The 24,990-nt window shown below is 39.3% G+C and overlaps 1 protein-coding gene across 1 annotated transcript in view; it reads right to left on the bottom strand.

Moving 5' to 3' along the window:
• The window catches only part of st6galnac3 (ST6 (alpha-N-acetyl-neuraminyl-2,3-beta-galactosyl-1,3)-N-acetylgalactosaminide alpha-2,6-sialyltransferase 3), a 647,630-nt gene that overhangs the window by 476,109 nt on the left and 146,531 nt on the right, over positions 1 to 24,990 (bottom strand). The window lies entirely within an intron of this gene.

Raw genomic sequence — 24,990 nt, 5'->3', positions numbered from 1 at the left:
CTTTTGTAAGGAAGCTGTAAGGAATGAGCCTGCCAAATTTCAGCCTTCTACCTACACGGAAACTTGGAGAATTAGTGACGAGTCAGTGAGTGAGTGAGTGAGTGAGTGAGTGAGTGAGTCAGTGAGGGCTTTGCCTTTTATTAGTATAGATATATATACAGTATATATATATAATAGCATGTCTGTCTGTTTGTTTGTTCCCTATCCTACACCCTTTGGCCGATCTGGACAAAATATTGCATAGTTGCTCTCTAGGACCATATGGACAAAGCAGGCTACTTTGTAACCCCAAACTTTGCCCCCCTGAGTTCCTGAGTTTTTTTCCTCTCAATGTTGCAGGTTGCACAACAATGCCACCTGCTGTCTCAAAGCTCATGAAATATCCATACAGAATGAAACCAGACTAGCAGACAAAATGAGTAGAGCTTAACATTACTTACCTGGGCAACATTGTATGCTGCTTAGATCTACTGTAATATACAATGGAGTATTGTGTGCTTTTGCAGAGGATTGTTGTGTGAGTTTTGATTGAGAGTGGAAATGCAGCACAACACAAAGATGACTCAAAGGGTTCATGTTTGACTCCTGCTTTGTCAGCTTTTCTTCATAATTTAAGCACTATAAATTGTCCATCATGAACTAAGAGGATATGTCAGACATGACAGCATTCATGGTTATAACCCAGCAAGGATTTACCAAAACTCTGAAATCCAATCAGACCTGAAAAGAATAAATTCTGAACTCAGGAAAGCAGAGACATTGATAGAGGGGCAGTGTGGATGATGGAAGAGACAGCTAGCAATAACAACGGGGCCACCTGTTTACCATACACATAAACATTTACTTTCTTTATTTAACCCATTGTACAAATATACCTGGGTAACAGCAGGTACTTCAGTTAACATTATACAGTTGTGCTTGAAAGTTTGTGAACCCTTTAGAATTTTCTATATTTCTGCATAAATATGACCTAAAACATCATCAGATTTTCACTCAAGTCCTAAAAGTAGATAAAGAGAAACCAGTTAAACAAATGAGACAAAAATATTATACTTGGTCATTTATTTATTAAGGAAAATGATCGAATATTACATATTTGTGAGTGGCAAAAGTATGTGAACCTTTGCTTTCAGTATCTGGTGTGACCCCCCTTTGCAGCAATAACTGCAACTAAACGTTTCCGGTAACTTTTGATCATTCCTGCACACGGCTTGGAAGAATTTTAGCCCATTCCTCCGTACAGAACAGCTTCAACTCTGGGATGTTGGTGGGTTTCCTCACATTAACTGCTCACTTCAGGTCCTTCCACAACATTTCGATTGGATTAAGGTCAGGACTTTGACTTGGCCATTCCAAAACATTAACTTTATTCTTCTTTAACCATTCTTTGGTAGAACGACTTGTGTGCTTAGGGTCGTTGTCTTGCTGCATGACCCACCTTCTCTTGAGATTCAGTTCATGGACAGATGTCCTGACATTTTCCTTTAGAATTCTCTGATATAATTCAGAATTCATTGTTCCATCAATGAAGGCAAGCCGTCCTGGCCCAGATGCAGCAAAACAGGCCCAAACCATGATACTACCACCACCATGTTTCACAGATGGGATAAGGTTCTTATGCTGGAATGCAGTGTTTTCCTTTCTCCAAACATAACGCTTTTCATTTAAACCAAAAGTTCTATTTTGGTCTCATCCATCCACAAAACATTCTTCCAATAGCCTTCTGGTTTGTCCACGTGATCTTTAGCAAACTGCAGACAAGCAGCAATGTTTTTTGGAGAGCAGTGGCTTTCTCCTTGCAACCCTGCCATGCACACCATTGTTGTTCAGTGTTCTCCTGATGGTGGACTCATGAACATGAACATTAGCCAATGTGAGAGAGGCCTTCAGTTGCTTAGAAGTTACCCTGGGGTCCTTTGTGACCTCGCCGACTATTACACGCTTTGCTCTTGGAGTGATCTTTGTTGGTCGACCACTCCTGGGGAGGGTAACAATGGTCTTGAATTTCCTCCATTTGTACACAATCTGTCTGACTGTGGATTGGTGGAGTCCAAACTCTTTAGAGATGGTTTTGTAACCTTTTCCAGCCTGATGAGCATCAACAACTCTTTTTCTGAGGTCCTCAAAAATCTCCTTAGCTCGTGCCATGATACACTCCCACACACGTGTTGTGAAGAGCAGACTTTGATAGATCCTGTTCTTTAAATAACACAGGGTGCCCACTCACACCTGATTATCATCCCATTGATTGAAAACACCTGACTCAAATTTCACCTTCAAACTAACTGCTAATCCTAGAGGTTCACATACTTTTGCCACTCACAAATATGTAATATTCGATCATTTTCCTCAATAAATAAATGACCAAGTATAATATTTTTGTCTCATTTGTTTAACTGGTTTCTTTTTATCTACTTTTAGGACTTGAGTGAAAATCTGATGATGTTTTAGGTCATATTTATGCAGAAATATAGAAAATTCTAAAGGGTTCACAAACTTTCAAGCACAACTGTATTTTGCATGGTGGTGCCAACTACCACGTTAACACTATAAAATAATTAAACTATTTACGAGTTTAACACAAACTTTCTGATACAACGAGGTGAGGACCAGTGGGTGGCAAAGCTGAACAGCAGCAAACAATATTAAAATGTCAATTTAAAAACATCAAGTTACTTGTGTTGCATAACTCACATATATTTTTTGCTAACATATTAATAAACACATACCTCTAAGAAATTAAGGTATTTTAAATTGCCACTTTATTTTTGTGACATTTCATGATCCTTATCCAGCAGTCTATGTGTCAATTTGTTTTTTTTATAACCAAAGAATTAATATTTTTCATTTATTTCTTCTTGGAAGCTTCCTAAATAAAGTTATATTATTTTTACTGATGTTTAATGATGTCATTTTGTTTTATAATGGACACTGTCAATTTATGCATATTTCCAGAAGGCACTGCGGGGCACACAGCTTGTGACATCACCAGAGTGACCATATAAAGGTGCATCCACTAAACATGCAAGACTAGATAAACACTGCAAGTTAGCAATTCTGTAGGGTTACTTTTCTTTGGTCCTACAAATATTTTTATTGGACTTTGATTCTTGGTTTGTGATTTTGCAAACCTGATTTTCAAATGCTGCCTGAATACCATCTCTGCTTATAAGATCAGGCCAGAGAGAAGGGCACAAAGTGTTCTGACTGCACTAAATGGCAGCTGGCTGAAACTGGGACTGGAATTAGGAGACGGAATTTATTAATGTAAACTAGCCAACAGAGAGTGCCATTTATGTAAGTAAGGATGCATGCTCCACGCAATAAGAAGGACGTCCCCACCTTCCTAGGGCTCCACAAGGGCTTCAACCGGCAGTGCTAGCCAAGGTCAGGGAGATAGTTGATGAAACAAGTTTAGAAACCAAAACTGTAGTTATAGAGTAGAAATGGAATCAGAAGCTAGGAAAGTGCTTAATTCTTTGTGGGGCATCCCAAACGTTTTTTTAGCAGTTTGTAAGTTGTAGGAGTTGTCATGAAAAAGTTCATTTTTAGCAACTTCTTTTTTTTTTAATTTGCCATGGTGTTGCTACCCATTGCTACGGCAAACTTCTTCTAGCTAACAAACTTCTTTTTAGTATAAAGGTCTTTGATTTTTCACAGCTTGATTTGATTGGACTCTGTAAGTGGATTCACCTTTTATTGGTATGGTCGGTCTAATGGCTGTCATACTTGGGGAGTAGCTGTTGCTGTAGTGGATTAGCTTCTTCCGATGGTGTCCAATATTATTCCTTTCAACGAGCATATTATGAGAGTCAGATTACGGCACTCCCTGGGTGCCTTGTCTGTTGTCTCAGTGTATGCTCCGACCGCGGTGAGTGATGTCTTGTGAGGGAGACATTTTATTCGCAGCTTCGCTCGGTGATTGATGGGTGCCCACGAGGTGACACTCCTCTGGTCATGGGTTACTTCAATGCAGCCACTGGCACTGACATGGCTGGCTATGAGGATTGTCTCGGTCCCCATGGGTCTGGTGACTGTGGTGAAAGTGGCTGCATGTTCCTTGACTTTGCAAAAGGTCAGGGGTTGCGAATCACTGGATCCTGATTCCAGCGCCCAGAACCACATCGTTGGACTTGGTACTCCAATACTGGTGGTGCAGTGAAGGAGATCAATCACATCCTCGTGGGCAGACGCAGGAGGCTCTTGCAAAACTGCAGGGTCTACAGAAGTGCCCAGTTTGTGAATTCTGACCACTGACTTGTTGTTGCTACTCTTAGGATCAAGCTTAGGTCCAGTAGGTTACCACCTACTAGGAAAATGAGCCTGTACTTGGCCAGACTCCAAGGCCAGGCTGTTTCTAATGAGTTTGCACTCAGTTTGCATGAGGAACTTTCAGATTTGGGTACGACTGCTGATCCTAATGTGATGTAGGAGACTTTCCATGACAAGACCCTAAACGTTGCTGAGGTTTGTGTTGGTGTTACCGCTGTTCCCAGAAGGAGGTGTTTCATCTCGCAGGGCACCCTGGATATCATCGAGAGGAGTCGCAGCTCAATGGCAACTCTAGTCTGTACCGGGAACTCAGAAGGACGGCTGCAAGGCTCTGAGGCAGATAAAGAGGCATTTGTTAGAGAAATCTGTGAGCAAGTGATACATCATCTGTGGTCTAGCGACCCACATCCTGCTTACAGAGGAATCAAAGCATTACGCACATTCGAATCTGTTCCTCGGAGAGTCGCAGTAAGAGCAGCTGATGGAACAGTCCTTACGGATGACACAGCAGTTGTGACCCGCAGGGCTGGCTACTTTGTGCAGTTGTTCAAAGCTGATCCTCCGGCTAGGATGTTGGATATCTCTGGGTTCACTATTCTTGAGGCTGATCCTCCAATTAGCTGTGAACCACCCAATCTCACTGAGATTGCTCAGTTGGTGAACCAACTGAGGGGGGGAAAGGCTGCAGGGATCTGTGGTATTCGGGGTGAACTTCTCCAGTCTGGTTGTAAGTCTGGCCTCCTGGCATTGCAAGCAATCTTTGCTTCCATTTGGGAGACTAGCATAATCCCAACTGACTGGAAAATGGGACTTGTCGTTCCTATCTGGAAAGGAAAGGGTGATCGCCTGGATTGCAGCAACTATCATTTGCTAGGGTCACCCTCAATAGGATCCGTGATCACTTGCTCACCTACTAGTGACCGGAACAGTCTGGTTTTACACCTAAGAAGTCTACCATCGAGCACATCCTGGCACTAAGGGTTCTCATGGAGCGCAAACGTGAATATCGGCAGAGTTTCTTGTAGCCTTCATCAATTTTCGCAAAACATTCAACTCAGTTGATCGAGCTGCCCTGTGGGACATCCTGAGGGTTCGCGGGATCCCCTTGAGGTTTCTGGATATCATGGCCGGCCTGTATACTGGTACTGTGAGTGCTATGCAGAGTGGAGGCAGGACCTCTAAATTTTTCCCAGTTGATTCTGGGATTCGTCAGGGGTGTGTTCTTGCTCCTATACTGTTCAATGCTTGTACAGACTGGGTGTTGGGCAAGGTCGTGGGGTCCAGTGGCTGTGGGACATGTGTTGATGAAGAAAGATTCACAGATCTTGACTTTGTTGACAATGCTGTTATCTTCGCGGAGTCAATGGAGGCTCTGATCGGGGCGTTCGAGAGACTGAATGAGGAGTCTGAGTGTCTGGGCTTGCGAGTGTCCTGGATAAACACCAAGATTCAGACCTTTAATGACCTCTTGGCACAGCCATCAGCAGTGTGTCTGTTTGCAGGGGGAGTGTCGACCCTGTCAAGAGGTTTACATACTTTGGCAGTGACATTCATGTCTCTGATGACTCTTCCTATGAAGTCAGTAGACGGATTAGGAGAGCATGGGGGGCCATGAGGTTGTTGGAAAGGGGTTTGTGGCGCTCCCGATATCTATACAAAAGGACATAGGTCCAAGTCTTTAGAGTCCTGGTGCTTCCTGTCAGGCTATATGATTGCGAGACATGGACGCTATCCAGTGATCTGAGACGAAGACTGGACTCCTTTGGTACTGTGTCTCTCTGAAAAATCCTTGGGTACCGTTGGTTTGACTTTGTGTTGAATGAATGGTTGCTCATGGAGTCCCGAATGAGACACATTACCTGCATTGTGAGGGAGCGTCAGTTATGGCACTATGGCCATGTGGAGTGTTTCCCCGATGGTGATCCGGCTCGTAAAACCCTTATTGTTGGGGACCCGAATGGCTGGACCAGGCCAAGGGGTCGCCCAAGTAACACCTGGCAGCAGTAGATACAGGGTCATTTCCGGAGGGTGGGACTGAAATGTGTGTCTGTCTGAAGGGGTTGCAAGCCAGGATCCCAACTTGTTTCGTTGTATAGTGGGTGCGGCAATGCACTGTACTAGTGCATGCTCCCCAACTTGACTTGACTTGATTTGATTTTTGGTTTTGACGCTTGCTTGACTTTCTGACTACGTTTCATCACTTGACCTCATTCCTTAAAAATAAGAACTGTTTCATTCTGCGGCAGAAGACAAGTGAATTCAAGCCTGTGAATTAAAGACAGGGCTCCTGACCAATGAATGAGGGGAGAGAAGTGTTTTCAATGCGACCTGATGAATCTATTTATTGATATTTTTTCAAGGGAGGCTTTAATACTGTTTGCTATTATTGAACATTAGCCATCACTGAAGTCCACTGCATGAGGGATTTTGTTATCTTTGCTCTTCATGAAAACATGGCATTAGAAATATTTCTCAGCCATCACTACAAGCAACATGGGGTAAATAATAAAGTTAAAATACAGTGTATTACCATTTTTGGATGGAGTATTTCTTTACACAATAACTAAGATTAGCAATTCCCTATTTACAACTAGGCAAATAATTGAAATGTTTATTTTTGTATTTGTTTTTTGAGGCTGAAATTATGCATAAACTACGAGCTGGAGCCTGGCTTGCTTACATTTCTTTTTTTTTTTTCTTTTTAACAGCATTTTGTGCTTTCATAGCCGAAGGTTTAATCAGAATGGGTTGCCTCTGCAACCCATAGAAAACTCTGCAGCAATGCCATAGGAGAAAGTGGAGGGTGAGTCATTTTGTCAAGAGCAGAAAACATAAAACAGTCAAAGTTGAAACTGTACAAGAGAGACCATGAAAATGCACCATAATGTTAGAGATTTTTTTTTTTTACTAAAATCACTGATTTTGCAATAATAATAACTATAGCTAAATGTCAGTCAGTCAGTCATTGTCCAACCCGCTATATCCTAACACAGGGGTCTGCTGGAGTCAAGCTCAGCCAGCATAGGACGCAAGGCAGGAACAAATGCCGGGAAGGGCACCAGCCCACCGCAGGGCACACACACTCACACCCCCACACATTATGGACAATTTAGAATCGCCAATGCACCTAACCTGCATGTCTTTGGACTGTGGGAGGAAACCCACGCAGACAATGGGAGAACATGCAAACTCCATCCAGGGAGGACCTGAAAAGCGAACCCAAGTTTCCTTACTGCGAGGCTGCAGTGCTACCACTGTGCCACCATGCCGCCCACTACAGCTAAATGCATTTTTTTTAATGTTTGGAAAGTTGCAGCATGTGATCCTGTCTGCTTCGCACAGAAATTAGAAAACATCAGGGTGAATTACTGACAAGTCTGATACATAACCACAATGAATTTAAGACATACAACATAAATAACTGTCACTTTAACCAAAGAATGATATAGCAGAGAGTAGTAGACAGCTTAGAAGTAACAACAGTATACATTTAAACCTCACGCCTACCATGTATAAACTGTAAGGAAGAAGATCTAGGCTGTATTCAACTTGCAAGTATGTATGTCTCAAAATAATTCAATCGGTTATGATGACCAGCAGTTCTTTGGGATGATTTATATTTACCAGAATTTAGACTAGAATGATGACCTGGTCCCCTATAATATCCTGCAGTCCCACCTCCAAATGAGAGGGGAGCTGGAGGGCTGTGGTAGGAAAGCACTGAACAAGTAGGTAGAAGTATAAACATAATTCACAGTGCTTCTCGGTCATAAATATTTACACTTGATTTGAGGAACTCGTTATTTAGCTCAGTTTGTACACACTTAAATGTTATTTTAGACAATTTAGGAGAACAGAATGGACAAGCTTGCTGGACAGAATGCCATGATCTCATCATAAATATTCAACTGTAAATTAACATTGTTTTGCTGTATTATACTGTAAATCAATTCTCTAAAAACCTATAATTGCATTAAATAAGTAAAGAAAGAATATAGAATAAATCCAGCCATCCATTTTCCTAATCTGCTTGTGCATGGCAGGGTCGCAGGGGCAGCTGGAGCATAGCAAAGCGTTAAGTGGGCGCAGTAAAGCATGAACACCACCTAGACGGGGGCCAGTCCATCACAGGGTGAACAAACACACCCACACACACTAACTAGGGCCAATTTAATATCATCAATTCACATAGCATTCATGTGTTGGAACTTTGGGAGGAATCAGGAGCACCAGGAGGTAATCTTCATGAACATGGGGACAACATTCAAACTACACACAGGGAACACCCAAGATGCAAACATTGGTCTCCTTACTGTCAGGTAGAGGCACTACCACTGCACCACCAAGACAACCATACAAAGTAAAGATTTAGTTTAATTATGCACATGGACACTTAACTATATGGATATTCATACTGTTTTAACTTAAGATGGTCTGAATCTCAGCCTGTTCACTGCTTTTGTGGAGTCCACAAATTCTCCCTTTGTCTACATCAATTATCCACCCGCATCTTAGTCAGTTTATCTGGCCACTCTAAAATGGCCGCAATAAGTGACTGTCCATAATGTCCTTTGACTGATCAATTCCTCTTCCAAGGGGTTTTCCTGTTAATTTGTTAGACTGGAGCTCCCTATGGCAATAAATAGTAGGGTTTTTTTTTTACATTATTTCAATGATTTTGATATAACACACTTCATTAAGTGCAGACTGCATTACAACAAGTTCACAGGTAAAATAAAGTTACAAACTTTATTTACAGATTACATAATGCACACACATTTTACACAAATCACTTACCTCATTACTTCGACATACTAATGGAAAAGCAAGCTCAGGAGATGTAGGAAGAAATGGTATGTAATGAAAGTGAATTTAATCCAATCCAGGGTTGAGCAGAGTGGCAGCCTACAACAGCAGCACTAAAAGGCAGGAACCAAACCTGGATGGAACCTCGGCACATCAGAGTGCCGGCTCTGTTAAGGGGCAAAGTCAGAACTGTCAAACAAGCTAACCTGCATGATCTTTGGGATGCGGAACGAAACTGTAACCATACACATCCATATATGTGGAAAACACACAAACTTCATATATAAAGTAATCAGGCTGCGATACTATCTCAGTCTCCTGTGAGGCGGCATCTCTAAACATCGTGCCATAGAGACTCCCAGGAAGGAATGCACAACATTGTTTTCATATATAACATCTAGAGTGCCAATCCAACCCCCCAGAGCAAATGACCAGTGAAATAAAATGATTGAGAAGTATTCACAACTGAAGAAATATGGAATATACTTTTACATACCCATGTATTAATAATACATTCTACATGCGGTAGGTAGATCAGTAACTGATCTGACTGATGTATAAAATAGGAATGAAGCTTAGTATCTCTGTTAGACTCTCAATTACATTCAAAACAGACTCAATCAAAGCCTTCCAACAAGCACTACCCAGGCTGCGTGCAGAATAACTCCAGGTTTTTAAATTCTGATTATTCCAAAAAACGCAAAAGTCATTCAAAGTGACATGTGCTATAGTTATAACTCGATATTTTTTCACCACCATCACTCCCTTCACACACTTACAACAATAATCACTCTGAATGGCCAAGTACTCATTCTGCAATTTTTGAATTTGACTCATAGCTTTATAAGCTTCTCTCTAATTCTAGGAGGCAGAGATGCTTGTGCCTGTATTAATAAATGAGGCAAACTTCCAACACAAAACACTAGACCGTGTATTATTTAGTAATGTGAAACTTTATTTTCCAGCAAATGTTACTTCACCCTCCTACACACCTAAAAAAACTGCAAATGTATTCTCCTGTTGTTATAAAAACAAAAGAATTTTAAACAACCACATTCTTCTTGAATATTCATTACCAAAATGTCAAAGTTGGCATCAGCTCCCTCACTGAAATGTTTACGGAACATGTAGAAATCAATCATATTCAGCTCCTGACACTTTATATAAAATTAGCACATTTATGAAATAAAAGTACTTCTTTCTTATTGAAAACTATGTTGCTTAAAATCTTACTTTAATTCATTTAACTGCATAATTTAATTCATTTAAATACAATATAAACAGAAATATAGCTAACTAAATCCACACATCTTTGCATCTTTTGTATCTGTTTTGTTTAATTCAGAGTTACAGTGCTTCGGCTGGAGATTACTGTGGCAGTGCCAGGCAAAAACACACCAACCAATTTGTAACTCGTAGGTGCAATACTCTCCATATCACTCAACATATTCACCCCTCAAGGAAGGGTGCTGAGGCCCCTTTTGTACTCCCTGTTGTGAGAGAATAAATTTGAGGTAACAATAAAGTATTTTGGTATACTTTCCACATTAAAATATAGCATCCACCGTAGATAGTATAAAAATTTTAATAAATGTCAGAACCTTGTTCCAACCTGGAAAGACCAGATAAAGTTCAACTAAACAACAAAGACCACGAGGAGGTTGATGTCATACACAAAAGTGTACAATAAGATGATTAAAAGATCAGCAAATGTCCTGTAAACAACACGACTAGACAAGATGTTACATACACAGAAATTTCAAAGGTGATGGCTAAACCTAAAGATATAAGAAGAACAACAGTATGATAAAATAGACTTTTATATACTAAGTTATCTGGCTGTGTAAGCCAACATCCCAAAAAAGAGTAAATGTCATGTGATGTGTATGCATTAATCAGCACTGTTATGTAAACTCGGTTATTTATAAAATAGACCTCTGCCCTTATTTTTTGGACCATTCTCACCATTCTTTAACAGACCACTGTAATGATTGCTCCCTCATCCAGTGTTTGCTAAAGAGATAATTAAAGACGCAATAGACAATCTTTCTTCTGCTTTATTTATGACTCAAATAGGTTTTATCAAAATTGTACTAGTAGAGGATATTTCTTTCTTTGATTTCTATCATACTGTTCACATAAGAATGTAGGGCCAGACACAGCTACAACTCCATTGTTAAACCTGTCAATGACACCACCATTGTAAGCCCGATTACCAATAATAATGAGACTGCTTACAGATAAGGTGGTGCCAGGACAACAATCTCACCTTTAATGTCAGCAAAACCAAGGAGTAGATCATAGAAGGCAAACCACACTACCACCCACATTGGTGTGGATGCTATGAAGAAGGGGAGAAGCTTTAAATTTTCAGGAATCACTATCCGTGATGACCTGCAGTGGACACAGCACATCTCATCTATCGCCAAGATCGCTCACCGGCACTACCTTAGATGTTTGAGGAAAGCCCAGTTGTCTCCAGATATAAGTGCACAATGTCTAAATAACATCATTAATTAGATGGGCTGCCTGTTTTAAAGCCAGGACATTTTGATATTCAGTTATTCAACTTGACGTATAGTTCCACGACCAGCAACACTTCATAGCCAACTTTTCACGGACTGGTAGTAGGCAGTAACTACCTTTTTATCTAAACGTGCCTAAAAATGCACCATGCTTTTCAATTGGATTAGGATTTTTTGTAAATACCCACCTACACTTATTCTTTTAAGAGCCTTTTGAAAAACTTGAGTTTGTTATATTTGATGGGTCTGTGCAGGGTTATGCTTTTTTTTTTTGGCATCTAACACTTTTACATGTTAAATACTTTTGCCTCTTCAGTGATACGTTTGTGTTCACAGCCACATAGAAGATAATTGTTCTGCATGTATGCATGTTCTAAATTATGATTTAATCCTTAGACTGGAGAGATCACAATGTTTATTAGCAGCTATGTTGTTGGCAGATCCATCTTGACAGAATAAATATGTAAGACTATATAAGTACGTTTTACAAAAGGAGAAATCATGCATTCAATTTTTAACTCTTTCAATTCAGACTCTTGCTGTTTTCCACATATCCCAGCAGCATTAGGCACAAGACATGTAACAACCCAGTACGTTGGGAGTCGGCCCTGTAATAGACAAGCAATGTTTCATAAGTATACTCCTATCACACACAGCCAATTTGAAATGGTGAATACCACTTTTTTTTTAAATGGTGTGTAGAGAATCAGAGGAAAACCCATTTGGGCACAGTTAAAATATACAACCTACACAGATCTTAATAGACTGTGGGATTCAACACAAGAACACTGAAATTTGATTTGTCTGGGTTTTTTTTTTTTGTTTGTTTGCGATAATTTCTGGTGTTTTCAAATGCACACTGCTGGAATGTGCAAACCTGGCTTTCTTGGAAAAAATAAGTGGGATGAAAGCAGGGAGTGTTTTTTCTGTTGTAACAGGAAATTTTATATAGCATCTTTTTGTGTGTGTACTTAAGTATACTCAATTTCTAATGTTTTACAATCCAAACTATGGCTTCTAACATGTTTTTCCACTCCTATAACAGCTTTTCATTTATCAGTTTAGAAGAGTGTTTAATTACATGTGTGCCTCTCCATCGCCGCAGGGGACTGTACTTTAAAAAAAATAAATAAAATAAATAACATCTGCTCAGCTAAAGATCACAAAGCACTACAGAGTAAGGTGAAGGTGGCACAGAATATTACTGACACACAGCTCCCTTTTATTCAGGACATACTGTATATAATACACGTCTCCTTACACTGATGTCACATTATGTAACTTCTAGTCACATTAGACTTGCTAACTGCAGATGTCATTCTGTTCTTTTACTGCAGAATGGAGGAGTTGCCTTTAACCAGAAGTCCTAACATGCTTTCGGTTTCAGAACGGAGCACAATGCAGGAAGCATGTTGCTACTGCTATACAAGCATTTTGGTCTGGTATGGTATTTTCTATTAACAAAATCAATGCTTGTGATAAACATTTCAATTTTATTTTAATTTTAAATTATATTTTTCATGTCATGGGCAGCACGGTGGTGCGGTGGTAGTGCTGCTGCCTCGCAGTTAGGAGACCTGAGTTCGCTTCCTGAGTCCTCTCTGCGTGCAGTTTGCATGTTCTCCTCATGTCAGCGTGGGTTTCCTCCCACAGTCCAAAGACATGCAGGTTAGGTGCATTGGCAATCCTAAACTGCCCCTAGTGGGTGGGTGGGTGGATGTGTGTGCATGTGGGCTGGCGCCCTGCCCGGGGATTTTTTCCTTGCTTTGCGCCCTGTGTTGGCTGGAATTGGCTCCAGCAGACCCCCGTGACTCTGTGTTAGGATATAGCGGGTTGGATAATGACTGACTGACTTTTCATGTCATTGATACTAAGGAAGATACGAGATGCCATTCAAATGACATTTAACATTTTTTGTTACGCAGAACATTTTAAAATACCCTAAAACATTCACAGCAATTCAAGACATGCCACGGAGTAAAACTGACCTTACTGTTAAAGTAATCAAAATGGACTTTAATTAGACCATTAATTGTCACATGTCAGAGAAAATGGTGGCCACTGGTACAAAGCAAAATGGGCTCTTTCTTTGCAATGGGAGCTGATGAAAGCATGAATGTAGCAGCACAAAGAAGCAAGTCTAACAAGCAGTCCATTATATAACAGTGGATAGAAGAGCAAAATCCTTGAATCCTTTTAGTGAGGGAAAGCTGTCAACAATGGCAGCCAAAAGACTATACTGAATTTTAGAGGCCAACTGCTAGAGAAAACAGTAACATACCACAACTGTTTTGCTTTTTATTTGAATAAAAAAGTTCTCCCATTCCATTCACTGCCTTCCTCTAAGTACTGTTACTAAGATGCCAGCTTATTTATAAGTAAGGAGTTAGTGGGCCATATATAGCCTTTTTAATGGGAGGTTTCATGGATAATAATAAATCTCACTCAGCACCAAAAACTTTTATTTCAAGATTCTCTCACTCTGTTGCACTCTTAATTCAATCACAGAAAGAGAGTGACCAGAAAATTGAAAGAAAATGATGCTGTTTAGATTTGTGAAACCATTTGAAGGAATGTACTATGGGAGAAATACCTTTACTTTTAAAAATTTCAATGTGCACGAGCATTAAACTACAATCAATGGTCAATGTGAATTTCCCTTGGGATTAATAAAGTATCTATCTATCTATCTATCTATCAATGTAAAGATGGAATTTAAAATACATTTTCACAGAGACGATCCCAGAAGCAACAGGTGTAAAAGTAGGAACCAACTGGTCATTATGAAAAGGATGGGTTCAGAAGATGGATGTTCAGATTTAATGGGTCTTTTATTTTGCCATTCATATGTAGTACTCCCTCTAAAGCTTTCATTAGTATAGTTAATGGGGACTACATACATTGGATTCATAAAGTATTCAAATCCATTCACTTTCTGCACACTTTATTGTGTTGTAGATTTAATTATAAGTGGATAAATTTGCCATATTTGCCCATCAGTCTACACTCATTCACCCATAATGGCAAGCAGGAAAAATGTTTTCAAAATGGTCTGCAAATTTATTAAACATCAAAAACTGAAATCTCTTCCAACTTTTAATTCAGTACTTTGTAGAAGTCCCTTTAACAGCAATTACAGCTTTGAGCTATAAGTCTATAGAAGATTTACATACCTGGTCTTTGAGGGGTTTATCTCATTCTTCCTGGAAAAGGCTTTGTTAGACTGGATGGGAAGCATCTGTAAACGACCATCTTCAGGTCTGTCCACAGATGTTCTATGGGGTTTAAGTCTGGGCTTTGACCTGCTCACTCAAAGAATCAGAAACTTGTCCTGCAGTCTGATGGAGGTTTTTCTTCAAGGATCTCTCTATATTTGACTGTGGTCAACCTTCCTTCAGTTCTAACCAGTCTCCCATGCTTTACTGTAAGCATAGAATTAGGCAGGTTATAAGCAGTGCCAAGTCTTTGCCAAACACAGTGATTGCATTTCTGCTAAATAGTTCAATTTCTGTTTCATCAGACAAGAGAATCTTTTTCCTCATGCTCTCAGAGACCTTTAACTACCTTTAACTCAAAAGTGGCTTCCGTCTAACCGCTCTATCATAAGCACCAGACTGATAGAGCATTGCTGAGATGGTCATCCTTTTGACAGGTTCTCCGATCTTAGCCAAAGGCTTCAGAAGCTCTGTTAGAGTGACAACTGGGTTCTTGGTCACCTCCCTAAATATGGTCTTTCTTACCCAGTTTCTCAGAGAGCCAGCTCTAGGAACAGTCCTGGTGGTTCTACATTTCTTCCACTTCACAACTATTAATGCCACTGTTATCCTGGGAACACTGAAAGCTTCACAAATGGTTTTATTCCCTTGTCCAGAGTTATGCTTCACCACAACAATGTGAATGACGAGGTCTACAGAGAGTTCCTTGGACATCATTGTTTGGTTTTTGTCCTACATACTATGTGAATTGTGGGACCTTGTATACACAGGTGTGTTGTGTGTCGTTCTAAATGATGTTGAATCAATTCAGTTTGCCATGGGTCCAATCAAGTTCTAGACACACCTCAAGGAGAATGAAAGCAAATAAGTTAAACCAGACCACAATTTGATGTGCCACAGCAAAGGGTTTGAATACTTGTTGAAATGTGAGACTTCAGTTTGTGATTTTTAAAAAATTTAGTAAACCTTTCTGAAATCATGCTTTCACTTTTACATTATGGATTACTGAGTTCAGATTGATGGACAAAATAGCACATTTATCCATTTCAAATTAAACCTACAACACAATAAAGTATGCAGAAAGTTAAGGGGTCTGAATACCTTCTGAATCCACTTCTGTGCACTCATCCTTGCCAACCCGCCCCCATACAATGCACAATGGTGAGTAAAATCTCAGATAATGCATTTTAAATAGTTTAGTATTGGATTAGCCCAGATGTTTACTGCCACCCAATCCATTTGTGCTTACCAACTATTGTTCCAATATTGCTCATAATCCAGGCCAATCTGTATGAACTCTTTTTTTTAGACCACTTTTATTTCTATGAGACTGAAGTAAAAAAAAAACAAAGCATGCATAATTATTTATTTATTGATTAATTAAGAAATGTACCGGAAGTGTGTCTCTTGAATGAATCAGAAATTTCTCATTCATATTTTACTTTGCAATTCTTCATTCATCACTTAACAATAAGTAAATAAAAATATTAATGGTTACAAACTGCAGGCTCCTCCGCTGGAGGCATTCTTAGTTGTCCTAGTGTCAGCTCATTAATTGACCTAAATACAGAAATTTAGAATAATTATGGGAAGATGCCTAAACAATTGTGTAAAATATAATAAAGCATGCTAACTAAATACAAAAATATATCACTCTCTTTTTGCTAACAACATTAATAAGCACAATGTACATTTGCAATAAAACACAGACTGTTGTGCCTTCCTGACTTCTCAGACAAAGAACAAACTACATCATCTATAAAACAATGACCCTTATAACCTGAAATAAATCACAACTGAGTAATAAACTGAAAAGAATAAGAAAAAGAAAAAGTACAACCACAATGATACCTGAGGACCAGGTAGAATCGAGGTCAGTGAACATTTTACTACTGATAAGGACATTCTTCTTTGGAGATTCTACAAATGCAAAAACAGTGAAACATTGTCCATTTTCCAAACATGCTTATCCTAAGCAGGGACAGGCTAAAGCTTCTCTGTGACCCTGCTCAGGAAATGGTGGGTTTGGAAAAATTGATCATAAAGAGAGTGACTGGAGATGAGTCTATCTTTTAAAATAAAAACAAACATGGCGATAGTCTGACAGATGAACTATAAGCTATTGAGCAAGAAGTCCTCATTGTAATGCCACATTACTCTGAGTCATAATGTGCATATACTATGAGCTCCTTTAATTTTTGAATTTTATCCTTGTTTTGGATACACAGTCCTGTTGATTAACTCAATTATGTTTAGTTGTAAATTTATTAAATCAGAAGTGGCTAATTACAACTTTCATTTATTTATAACAAAGCTAAAATAGAAAACAAACTCACTCAGAATAACATGAAGGATGTCAGGAATGAACAGGGTATACTTTACTAGACTTAAACAGTCTGAGGCTCAGGTGCTAGAAGGGGATGTGGACCAAGCTAATGCTCTGAACCAATTTTTTAATAGATCTTCCCCCCTCACTGACACTTTCTTCTAATGACCAGTCTCCCTGCACCATCCTGACTACTCCAACATCTCCTACCCTATCAACTGGAATGGCCAGTGACAAATCCACCTCTGACTTTCAGTGTGGACTGTCCATAACAGAAGACCAAGTAAGGAGACAACTAAGTAAGCTGCAAGCAGGAAACACCTGTTCAGTCTGTCGCTAAGGCTTCAGAAACTGCCACTGCTGTGAAAACCATCCAGCATTGTTCCAGTTCCAAAGAAGGCAGGCACCTCTACACCTAATGATTACAGACCAGTGGCACTTACGTCTCACATCATGGATACCTGTGAGAGACTGGTTCAGGACTATATGAGTCCTTTAATGGCAGACCACCTGGACCCACTGCAGCTTTCCTATCAGACAAATTTGGAGTGGAGGATGCAATTATCTGTTCCATGATGCTAGGCTTGTCACCTAGACAAAGTAGGCAGAACTGTAAGGATTATGTTTTTTGATTTTTCCAGTGCCTTCAGTACCATCCAGCCATCTCTGTTAAGGGGTAAGCTCAAAGATATGCAGGTGGACGAGCCTATGGTGTCCTGGATAATGGACTATCTGTCAGTCAGACCACAGTTTGTGAGGGTCAAGGCATGTGTTTCTGATAAGGATGTGAGCAACTCTGGAGCACCACAAGGTACAGTCCTGTCTTCTTTTCTCTTTACTCTGTACACCTCAGACTGTAAATATAACACCAGAGCTTTGTTGGTCTGAATGGCCTGTTCTCGTCCAGATTGTTTTAATTTTCTAAAAAAAAAAAAAATCAGATAATTCTGCACTTATGGGGTGTATTAATAAAAGGGATGACACAAAGTAAAGGAGTCAAGTGGAAAAGTTTGCTTCTTGGTGCAGTGAAAAATGTCTGCATCTTAACACCAGCAAAATCAAGGAACTGTTTATTGACTTTCACTGCACCAAAGATCCTCTATGTCTGGTCACTACTATTCAGTGAGTGGATGTAGAGGTGGTGCACTCCTTCAAATATTTAGGGGTCCACATTAATGACAAGTTGGACTGGACTCAGAACACAGAAGAATTATTTAAGGAAGGAAAGAGCAGATCTTTTTCCTTAGGAAATCACATCTTCTACAACTCTGTAACGAGTGCAGAATGCAGCTGCTAGAATCCTAACTGGGAAAAGAAAATCCGAACACATTTCTCCAGTTTTGATGTCACTACACTGGTTGCCTGTGTCATATAGGATTGACTTTAAAATACTGCTTATGGTTTACAAAGCCTTAAATAATCTCGCTCCATCTTATATATCGGAATGCCTGACACGTTATATTCCAAATCGTAACCTTAGATCTTCAAATGAGTGTCTCCTTATAATTCCAAAAGCTAAACTTAAAAGAAGTGGTGAGGCGGCCTTCTGCTGCTATGCACCTAAAATCTGGAATAGCCTGCCAATAGGAATTCGCCAGGCTGATACAGTAGAACACTTTAAAACACTGCTGAAAACACATTACTTTAACATGGCCTTTTCATAACTTCACTTTAACTTAATACTGATACTCTGTATGTTCAATTCTTCATAATAACTATTCACAGTGGCTCCAAAATCCATACTGACCCCTACTCTCTCTGCTGTTTCTTTTTTCCGGCTTCACCGCCACCACCACCTACTCAAAGCATCATGATACATCAACATTGATGGACTGAAAGCCAGAAGTCTACGTGACCATCATCATCAGGTCCTTCCATGAAAACCCTAAATACAAAGAGGACTGTTTGACTTATGTTAGGTAGATTGCCCAGAGGGGACTGGGCGGTCTCTTGGTCTGGAACCCCTACAGATTTTATTTTTTTTTCCAGCCTTTGGAGTTTTTTTTTTGTTTTTTCTGTCCACCTTGGCCATCGGACCTTACTCTTATTCTATGTTAATTAATGTTGACTTATGTTTATTTTTTATTGTGTCTTCTATTTTTCTATTCATTTTGTAAAGCACTTTGAGCTACATTTTTTTTGTATGAATATGTGCTATATAAATAAATGTTGATTGATTGATTGATTGACTGTGATGGCCGGTGCGATTTTCTACGCTGTGGTGTGCTGGGCTGGTAACATCACTTCAAGAGAGGCCAAGCAAATCAACAAAGTAATTAAAACAGCACGTTAACTTAAGAGAAACTCTCTGGACCTCCCAGAGGTCATAGGAAAGGAGAGAATTAAAACAAAGCTAAGTGCCATTATGAACAATCCTGCACATCCTCTCTCTGACACACTAACACCTCATGAGGACTTTCAGCCAATGAATCATTCAGCAGAAGTGTGTCAAGAAGCTCTACTAGGGCTCCTTTATGCCAACAGCTATACATCTGCATAACACCTCACTTATGTGATTGTGACAGCCAAGTCAGAAGTTTACTGTGCTCAGCCCATAGTGTGTACATATATTTATTTATTTAAAAAATTGTCAAAGTCCTCCAGTTTTTCATCCACAACCCCACAGACATAATATTTCAGCTGACTTCCAATAAGCACTTGGCATGAATGGGCCCTTCAATGGACTGGTATCACATCCAGGGCTGTTTCCTGTCTTGCTCCCAGGAATTCTGGAAAAGGCGCCAACACCTCATTATCCTGAATTGAATTTAGAAGGTTTGAGAAGTTATGAAAACAGTTTCCTTTTTTTAGCTGTTGCTTTCTAGTGAACTGTTATACACTAGCAGTTTTAGAAATGCAGAATGAATATCTAAGACCTAAATTGAAAAGATTGCAATAAATTGTGAACATTTATATCTCCACATCAAACACGTCTTTTCAAGGACCATTTCCAGTCAAACTACCAGCACATTTTCAGTGCAATTTAATTCAGAATAGAACCGCTAACTTTAACTAACCTCCTTACATAATTAGGAGGTCATGGTCAATGAGTACAATACCAGTGAGATCTTGCTTACTGTGAACATCTGGTCACAGGGTATGGTTACTTCCAGTTCATCTATATATAGTATACCTATATAACACAAAGCTGACTGACTCATCAGCAAAAACACTATCTCCCATTTAATTAAAAGGCTGACATTTGGCAGGATGGTACAACTAGGCCAGTAGTTATCTACTAAGAAAGGACATTTTAATACATTAGTATTGAAATGGGTAAGGGTAAGGGTAAACCCCACAACAGAACAACTAAAAACCCCAAAACGTCCTGACAATTTTGAATTTTGGAGACATTATAACAAGTATAAAATTAGCCAAAATGTGCTTTTATACTTGTCAATAAATTTTTATTTGTTAATATGTATTAATATGCTAAATTAAAAAGCATGCTTTGTGCAAATGAAAGACACAGTAGTAGTAATTGAAGGACCATGCAAAAAGCACCAGTAACAAATAGGGTGGGTAGATAAGTGAAGATAAAGTGGTGACCTGGACAGGATAAAAGATGTGATCACATTGTAAAATGGAATGAGAAACCTCAGGAAAGAAGCAAAGCTCAATGGTTAGCAAGCGCTCTTGACTACCATCACTTTTAGATCTCATCTTGGTTATCTGTTCAGCTCCCCTGAAAAACTGAACAAACCTCCCAACCCCACTCTTCAAAAACTTTAAGACAGAATTTAGGCAGATACAAAAAAAAAAAACAAATTTTCAAACAACTTAAAAGTTTACCCATGCAGGATCAGCTGCAGACAATCGCACGTAACTTATTTATCATGGAGCGTTACAAGGCTTTAAAGCCACCTGACTGATGCAGTATTTTGTTCTCTGTCTTGTGTAGACTACCTGCAGCTTCACTCCTGCCTCTTTTCAACTGAATGCTTCCAAAGTAAAAAAGCGGAGGAAGAATGACATCTTTGAATTCTTTTAATCTGAAGGGACTGGTGCTGGAGCAAAACAACTAAGAATTTGCCCATTTGTCTGTGTGTTTGAATAAAGCTCCAATACTAATCCTTCATGTTCCAGAAAAAAGTCTATTTGCCCAGTCCTCTCCTGGTTGTCTTTTTATGTAACTCAAAAGCCCAAACGTGAAAAACAGTCTTGCAAACTTTAAAAGGGGACTACATATAACTGATAAAAAAACAAAAGGAAATACTGTACTGCACTTGAGATAATGGCATAAAAAGAAGATCTTAAACATTTAATGATGATAATAAGATATTCTCACATTTCACATTATTCCTACTGATCACCGGTTTAAATTCAAAAGAATACAATTTACTGTAAAATTGATAATACACAGCTGTATTTGTCATTCTCTCCAGAAGACCACACAGTATCAGCCAGAATCTCTAAATGTCTCACTGACATTGCAACCTGAATGAAGGGACACCATCTCCAGCTCAACCTGGCAAAAATGGACTTTGTTGTTATCCCAGGTCATCTGTCTTTTCAGCACCCCATCGTGGTTCAACATGATTCATTATTGACAACACCTGCCAAGTCTGTATTTAACCTTGAGGTGGTGCTTGATGAAAAGCTGTCCTTCAAGGACCATGTTGCTCTGGTCTTGCAGATTAACTCTATTCATTATCTGCAAGATCGGACTTTATCTCACAGCATCACTCCTCATCCAGGCTCTGGTCTTATCTCGGCTGGACTAGCGCAACTCTGCTGACAGGAGCACCAGCATGTGTCACCAAGTTGCTGCAGATGATTCAAAATGCAGCAGCACACCTGGTGTTCAACCAGCTGAGACAGGCGCATGTCACTCCTCTCTTCAGATCATCATTCTGGCATACTGTAGTGAGATGCATCAAGTTCAAATCCTTGGTGCTCACCTAGTCAGTGGGTCTACACCTATATACTGCATATATGGAGACACTTGTGTGGTCCTATGCTCCTTCTCCACCACTCAGATCTGCTGCTGAACATCGTGTGGTGATGCCACCTCTGCATGGTATCACATCTCAGTTCAGACTCTTTTCATGTGTATCTCCTGGCTGGTGGAACTAACAGCCCATCTTCATTCAAAATACTAACTCGCTCAATGTTTTTGGTGAATTTCTAAGTGACACTAGTTGTTAAGTTTTCATGAATCTAGGGATTGTAACTCACTTGTGTTTTGTTTTTTTTGAGTTTTTTACATGTGATGATCAAATTTGTACCCTTGTCCTGTAACAATTGTTCCAAAACACTGCCCAGATTGATGTTACTCGATTAAATTGACCTCTTTTGTAAGTTGCTTTGGGTAAAAGCATCTGCTATGCAGATACTGTAAATGTAACCGTGAATTGTGTTTTCCAGTGACCATCAACAAAAGCCAAGTCATTAGGAAAATCAGGAATTGACCTAATGCAGGAATGTTTGTTTGTCCTCATGTACGATTGTGTATAGCATGTTCAAGAGTGAAAAGATCCAGTAACCTAATGATATTATTATTACTTACTTATTATCTGATTGATGCCTTTATTCATCTCCCACTTACAACTTTTGAGATAGAATTGTTTACATTTTTTTTGTTTTTCCAATTGGAGTGCAGGCAGGTGAAGTGACTTGCTCATGGACATGCTGTGCCTGTACCAGGATTTGAACCTATTACCTCAGGGTGTGAAATCCTAGGTGCAAAACACATTGCCTGCCAATAATATTAGCCTTTGGTATTAATCATAATACTGTTTATATATTATACACAAAACCTTTTAGTTACATAGTACTTATGATTCACTTGATTAACCAGCCACATTATAACTGAAGTCCAATGTCCTATGAAATTTCCAAGGTGAAGCCGGTTAACACAGGTAGTATATGTATGATTATTATGTACTGACTTTCTTGCAAAGTCTTGTTATTGCACACTGTTTGTCGTACAAGGTGCTACCATATACAGTATATTATAAAACTGATTTATATGTAAACGTCTGCCAAACTAAGACACTCAATGAATCTTAATTATACCAGACACCATCACCAGGCACTTTATAGCACAAACAAGAATTCAATACACTGCAAAGCAAGATAACAAGGTAGATTACAAGATAATTTGAAAACGATAAATTAAAGCATTGAGATACAATGAGGAATCTGTCCTGGGATCAAGTAAAATATAACAAATGAACTGAATGTACAAAGATGCTGGCTTACAAAAGAATTGCCAAAGAGCACAGTTAGTAGGCATCAGTACAGCACATAGAACTGATCTAAATATAATTAGAAGGTAAATTTCTGATAGCAATTTCAAAGTTGTGTGTACAGAAAAGGAAAACTTTAAGAAAAGTTGACAATTCAGTGAGATTAGTTCTCTGTGTGCATATAGAAATGTAGGCCAGGTCTGATTGCTTTAATGTGGATATTTACTGCCGTCTAAGTCAGTTAGAGAGGTAATCAAATCTAAAACGTGAGAGGTTTAACTTTAGCCTCGTAATAAGAAGGCAGTGGGCTGCTTGCTGTGTTATGAGGCTTATGAAACATCTGAACTACAGAAGATTGTTAGACTCACTGGGAGTTCCTTCACAATAGTTGCTATTGGAAAGTAAGTTACTCAGATTGCTTTTAATACATTTCTGGTTTTTTGAGCAAACTGAAAATTAATAGGCTACCAATATAATTTTTTCTGCCTTTTTTCTAGTACCCCGCCGCTAAGCTCAAGTTTTAGAATAATTTTTTATGACAGTTTCATCCATGTCTTTCTAGTTCTACAAAATGGATATGTTCAGCGTTTAATGGAGAAAGATTAAAGTTGAATTTCCACAGAATCCTGCATTCACCCTGCCGAGTAACCAGTGGGTGGGATATGTGCTCAAAGCAAAAATGACAAATTTTCAGCTACATTCGATGGAATGGACTCCTACTGTCAGATTGCAAAAGATTTTTTCGGAACACAGTTTGGTTCTGAATTCCAACAGCAGTATCTTGATCACAGATGTATTTTTTACACTCTTTGTAAAAAGGTTGATTTTCTTTTGCTTTTCAGAGGGATTATTTGTGCCCATGGCAATCACAGCTTTGTAACTGCTATATTTTAGGCCATTAACTGGAAAACGTTTCACTTCTTTTATAAATAGGATGACACTGGACAAAGCAATCAGAACAGAAAAAACCTATACTACAGAAGAGGAAATCCCAATAATGGATGTTAGAGAGATAAAGAACTGAAAAATGAAGAAAAACAAAAAACAGAGGACAAAAAAAAACTTTTGCACAGTGTTGTATTATTTCAAGATATTTGTAAATTAACTATTAGCAAACTGGTGATTTGAATGTTTAGTCAACATGAGATTGTACAACACCACAGATTTTTAGTTACTGATTGATTTTATTTTACGTTCATATTAGGGTTCATGGCTGTAGACAGTCTTTAAAATAAAAATGGTGTGACTCTGGCTTTTTGGGTCTGTGTGTTTGTGTGGCTTTGAGATGTTTATGGGAGGGGGGAAACAGGGCTGATTACATTTCCACATGGGGGCGTGGTTGGTTGCAATTTTCTAATGACCACACCGCGCCAATGGAAGTATAAAGTAGCCTGAGCATTACATACTGGTTGGAGTAGCCGTGGGGCACTTGTGAAGGGTCAGAAAAGAAACAGAAAATCAAAATGAAATGTGAAAGGCAGAATCATGCTGGAGCCAGTGCGACTGTGAAGAGGAAGCAAGGGCTCAGAATGTGCCTGGTTAGAAGTGTGTGACCAGCATTAAAGACAACCAGGGGTTGCTCTAGCTCAACGTACTTGTGAGCAGGAGCAACCTAAGGCTTCAGATGTTTCCCTGACTGAAGACCGAGGAACGAT

This window comes from Polypterus senegalus, chromosome 14 (assembly GCF_016835505.1).
Source record: "Polypterus senegalus isolate Bchr_013 chromosome 14, ASM1683550v1, whole genome shotgun sequence".
Classification (NCBI taxonomy): Eukaryota; Metazoa; Chordata; class Cladistia; order Polypteriformes; family Polypteridae; genus Polypterus; species Polypterus senegalus.
Note: the sequence above shows the minus strand (reverse complement) of the source record. Positions and strands in the feature narration are given on the sequence as shown.